The sequence below is a fragment of the Psammomys obesus genome, unplaced genomic scaffold (genome assembly GCF_907164565.1).
Source record: "Psammomys obesus unplaced genomic scaffold, mPsaObe1.curated_primary_1811, whole genome shotgun sequence".
NCBI classification, from domain to species: domain Eukaryota; kingdom Metazoa; phylum Chordata; class Mammalia; order Rodentia; family Muridae; genus Psammomys; species Psammomys obesus.
In genome coordinates, this window is record NW_026596057.1 from 6,197,521 (window position 1) to 6,203,376 (window position 5,856).

Consider the following 5,856-nt stretch of genomic DNA (forward strand, 5'->3'; position numbering starts at 1 on the left):
TGTACCTCATAGCTTTGGGTATCTGTTTCTCTATGTTTACTTAATTCAAGAAAAATAATATCATTTCTTCATTGACCTGCTGGTTATTCAAAATTATATTATTTGGCTCTTCTGTATCTTTAAAATTTTTTCACAGTTTATTTTAAGGCTGTGTCTTATTTTATCCTTTTTTTGGTCAGAGAAGATACATGATCTGTTCTGAAGAAGTTCTATGAGGTAATGAGGTGAATGTGCATCTTGCAAGTATTGGGTGAAATGTCTTATAAATATATTGGACTAATTTGTCTATAGCACTTCATCAGTTTTCCCTCTGGCTGGTCTGACTATTGATTAAAGTGAGAGTCAGAGCTCCTGGTTATTGCATACGGAGGGTTCTTTCTCCCTGTAGATACCACAATTCATGATTTGTACATTGGATGACCTGGTGTTGGCCATCACCTTACTGAACTGATCTTTTACTTATTGTACAGAAACCTCTTATCTAGAATCTTTGTCTTAAAATATATGTTTAACTGAGGAATATTCCTTTTAATTGAGAAATTAATACATTTAACACTAAAGTCACTATGATGGTAAAAACCCATGCCTGTCATATTATTAGTTGTTTTGTTATTTTGTATCTCTTCTGCTCTCTTCTTCCTCTCTTGTTGTGAATCATTGTGGTTTGGTGGTTTTCTGTAGTGAGGAGTTTTGATTTCTCACTCTCTCTCATTTGTGTAGCCATTCTACCAGTGGGTTTTAAGCTTTTGCATGTTTTCCTGATGGCTGTAAGGAGTTTTTACAAACCTTTGGTAGTGTTGATGCGCTTCTTCAGGTTTTGCTTGCCTGAAAAAGGCTTTAATTCTCTTTCATTTTGGAAGGATATCTCGGCCGCGTATAGTATTCTTCACTGGTAATTTCTTCCTCTAGTGTATTGAGAATATATTATCCTGTTGCCTTTAGGGCTGCAAGACCTGTGAGCAGAAATCTGCTATTGGCTTAGTGAGGCTTTTCACATAGGTTACTCAACACCTTTTCCGTGCTGCTTTTGAATTCTTACTTTGTCTTTAGACTGATTTAATATACCATTTTTAAGAAGCCTCATTGGTTTAAGTCTAATCAGGATTCATTGGCCTGGATGTCTATATTTCTCTCAAAGTTTAGGACCTTCACAGGTATTGTTGGATCAGACCTATTTCCTGTGGCTTTCTTCATCTCCCTGCATCTGAAATTCCACAAGAAAAGTATTTGCACATTCAATGGTGTTTCACAGGTTCTGTAGAATTTTCCCCCACACTTTTCTCTTTCCATCTCTAATTAGGTTAATTAAAATAATAACTGCCTTTAAATTCAGGCAATCTTCTTTCTGTTTAATTTAGCCTGTTATTGTGGCTCTTGATTATTTATTCTAGTCACTGGGTTTTTCAAGCAGAAGATTTCTGTTTGATTCATCTTTGTAGTGTCTGTTTCCCTGTTGAATTTCTCATTTAGATCATGAATTGTCATACAGATGTCATTGACTTTTCCTTTGTATTCTCTTTAACTCACTGATACAACATCATTTTAAATTCCATTTTTGTATCTCCTTTATTTATCTCTGTTACTGTATAAATATTAGATTTCTTTAGGGATATCTTTTATCTTTTGTATTTTTCTTATGTCCTTACACTGATATCTGAACATTTAGTGAAATAGTTGCATGTTCCAATCTGGGAAGATTTTTTTTTTCTTATAAGAGGAAGAATTTTTCCTGTGACATGTACTAGGATGTTGTTAGTTGAAGTTAGTTGTATAGTTGTGTATAGTTCTATAGCTGGTGTACCCTTGTTAATGTTTATCCAGCTATATGCCTTAGAAAAGGTTTCTACAGTTGTGTTAGCGGACAGGATGGTGAGTGTCTAGAGATGTGGTCTATAGATCTGGTAGGATCACTGCCTGGGTGACCATGACGCTGCAACAAGCACCTGCAGACGATGTAAGGCCAGAGACTGTGTGGTGGACTCTCTTCATACATCATAAAGCCACGTGGGCCAAGCCTTGCCAGCTGGGCATTGGAGCCATGGGGGAGGCTGTCATCTCGATTCTGGTTCTGGGACTATTCCAGGTATGTGTGTAGACACTGAAGGTTCGCTAACTGTACAGACGGCATTCTGGAGAACCAGGATTACTACTTGGTTGGTTTGGGGTCCATCACAGCCTTGTGACAATGACATTTGGGACAGGACAATTGTAGGGCACACTCACCAAGATGGGCATGGTAACCACTCGATGGCTGTCAGGTTGAGCTGGATTGTACAATTATTATGGGCTGGCCAGCTATGTGGTGCGCTCTCAGTCAGGGAGAAAAATTTAGATCGTTGTTGGAATGGCAGAAGGACAAAGCTGCTTCCTCAGGCTGAGTGGTTGTGTAGTGCTTAGCAAGACACCAAAGCTACTACCGAGTTATCTGTTAAGCCAGGTAACCACGTGTGGGCTACAAGGTCTGTGCCAACCTCTCTTTCGTTAAGGTTCACCTGTATGTGGGAGATGGGGCGTTGTGTATATTTGGAAGCCAGTGCAGGGGCCTCGCTGCTGGGCCTGGGCAGAATAGTGGGGGTGATGGGGGTCCTGCCTGTGTGAGCGCGGTTGAATGATGGAAGTCGCTAGAATGGAGGTAGACTACAGACAGTAGCTAGCCTCAGGATGGCCGCACCCTGCCAGCAAGGTCACTGTTAGCACAGCACTCAGCCGCTCAGCTTAGGTGTGAGGCCCAGGAGCTCTGTGGCTGTGCGACTGCTCCCTTTGAACAACACCCCTCTACACTCTTCAGAGACTGGAGTGGTAGCAGAGTCTCCTGTCCTGTCAACAGAAGCAGCAATGGAGCCTCCAGCTTATCTTCCCCCACAGGAATCCTGGCTCTGAAATGACTCCCAGGGTGAAATAGACGCAAGATGCCTTACCTTTCTCTCCATGAGACTATGCTGTGTTTCCAAGCTCCACAGGAATTCAGCTGCTTCCCTACAGCTCCTTTGCATACTTCCCCGTTTGCCTTTTATTGTAGTGCATCCTCTGTCTTCACCTATTGCCCGGGGGAATGAATGACAGGTAACTGCACTCAGTGCTCCTGCTGATGTCACTAACATGCTCGTTTTGAATCATGGAAAAGGAGACATACTGTGAACTCTCAACCTAAGTTTACGCTCTAATCTATAGCCAGTGATCGGGGATAAAGGCTATTTTGAACAACTTCCTGAGAAAACTGGTTAGTGATGTGTTTGTATCATATACTTATTCACCATTCATTCAGCCTCTTTCAAGATGCTCATAGCTAAGGGACAACTGGCTATATTCTATGCTTTCTTTTTCCTGCATCTAGAAATAGATGCAGTACATTTTGTTCAGTGGTATTCATGTAAGAATGTAATTTCAAGCACAGCTAGCTACTTGTTCATTTCGTGAACAATAAGTGAATCAATAGTTAATCAGATGAACGAGCTATTTGGCATAACAGGTCGCCAGTGAGGAAAATGAGTCTGTTGGCATCCTCCTTGTCATCAGTACAAAGCCAAAAGCTGAATTTCTCTTCAGTTTGCACTAGCCCACCCTGTCGCACAAATGCCTGCTTCTGCTCTTAGCGCCTGGCTAATGAGTCAGGACCCAAACCTACCAGTTTCCCCAGAGCTGTCTTACTGGCATTGTCTTAAAGTGTTTGGGAAATGCTGAAAATAGTCATAAGTTAGTACACAAGAAGACTAACCTAGGGAATCGCTAGGGATTTGCCAGGGATTGCATGTCAGTGTGGTAGGAAGAGGAAATGGTGGCCTTTAACCTCAGGGAATATTGCCAGATGTCCACTCCCCTCTCACCTCTGTCTCTAACAGCCTCAGAGCAGTAGCACCACAGTGAGGAGAGGAGAAAACCGGAAACAGCCTTAGCTGTCAGGCTGTGCCTGGAGGAGAAGTTTTCACCAATACCACCAACTTCTATTAAAGCTCTTTAAAGCGTTCAAAGGCTAGCAGAAATAAGGCTCTTGTGTCGTCTGTAGCTACAATATCGTCGGTCAGTAAACCAACCACGTCCGTCTGGGCCAGTGCTCATTCAAAAGAAACAAGACACAATGGATCGCCAAAGTCAGAGTCAAAGGAACTTCAGGAATGCCAAGCTAATTAAACGTTACACGTTTTGTTGTTGCTGCTGCTGTGGTGGAGGAACAATTGTGCCTGAAGAAAGTAAAAGTGTGAAATGATCTTGCAGTTAACCGTGACTCTGAAGGGTTTGGATCCAATGCTGAAGCCTTATTCATTTTGTTATTAGTGGTGAGTGAAAAAGTCTTGTAAGCTTCAAGACCCGAACTGGTGGATCAGGGCGTTATTTTGATTCAACTCTAACTTTGTGAAGCGCAGCTGTGGAATATGGGGGCACTTAAATTTTGGGATTCAGGAGATTTTTTTTTTTTTTTTACTTCAGATTCCAGGCTCAGCTCCCAGAGATTGAAGATCAGAAAGCATAGAGGTGACAACAACCCAAAGATTAGAAGCCAGGGATGCAGGCAGAGACTTCAAGGAAAGGGAACCGCTGCGCTGCGTCTAAAACAGTAGCGTGTCTAAAGCAGAGGCTTTTGGGTAATTCTCTGGCCAGGTCTCCAGTACGTAATGAAATGTGTGACAGAAGCAGTGAGAATTAATGTGTTTTCCAAACTACATGAACTTGGAAGGGCGTTGTTTAGGAAATGAGTTTTGGAGAAATCTCTATGAAAAGGCTAGAGGAGTCGCAAGACCGTCTTCGGAGCAGAATGCAGACATGACACCTGTCAGAAGGAGGGGAGGAGGAAGGTTGAGAGAGCACCTGATTACATGGGTGTCCTCGCTGTCTGTTCATATGGCTGTTTATAGTTATGGATCTCGTAATAGAAATTCCACTTTTTTTAGGGGGTGGGGGACGAAAAACATGGTGTATAGATATATTCAACAAAACTAGATGAGCAATACAAAAGCATAGAAAGGGCACCGAAACTTAAAAACAGGTGATGAAATTTCTTGTTTGCCCCCCAAAGTTCTTAGGTTCTCTTGTACACACACACACACACACACACAACACCGTAGAAAAGTTTGTTCATTGTTTGAATCTCGAATACAGCTCCCCAAACTGATTTGTCAAGCCTATACGCTAGCTCACCTGCAATCAATTATGGGTAAAAACAAATCATTCTGGGCTCATCAGCACTTGACTGCACGGGCAAATCTGTATAATCTGTGGTCACGCTTGGACTGCCTACTCTGTATTTGGCTTCCAGTTTCAGATGCCTGAGGCTGAAGCCTGACCTGTTCCTTTGGGTGTGTGCACAGCCGCCACACAGACAGTCAAACAGCATTGGTGGAGACACAAAGACGGAGGTAAACCTTTGATCTCACACAGGCAGAGTAAACTAAGGAAGTTATAAAGCCTGAAGACCAACTCAGGATAGGAAAGGGCAAAGCAGATGCGTTCCTGGTGGCAGGAGAAAAAAAAAAAAAAAAAAAAACACATGTATTCATGTATTTTTCCTCCAACAGTCTGGTCAGAGCTGCGTGTCACTGCGCCTAGTAAAATATCGCGGGCCTTTATAACAAAGTCACACCTGCCTACAAAATATGCACACAGAATGTCTTAGGGACCATGGGTTGCTCTTTCTTTCGGTCGTTTTTTCTCAGCCTGCAGGTGTTGGAGTCTCTTGCCCTCTTCTTCCACTATGGCCACAGGCTACTCGGCAACAATTTCATTATCCTTACCGTGATTGACTTTGGACACCTGTGACTTTGGTCTTTTCAAAAACAATGCTGTACAAACTGGTGTGGGACCCTGGCTGGGCGCCGACTTTATTTTATTTTATTTTATTTTATTTTATTTTATTTTATTTTA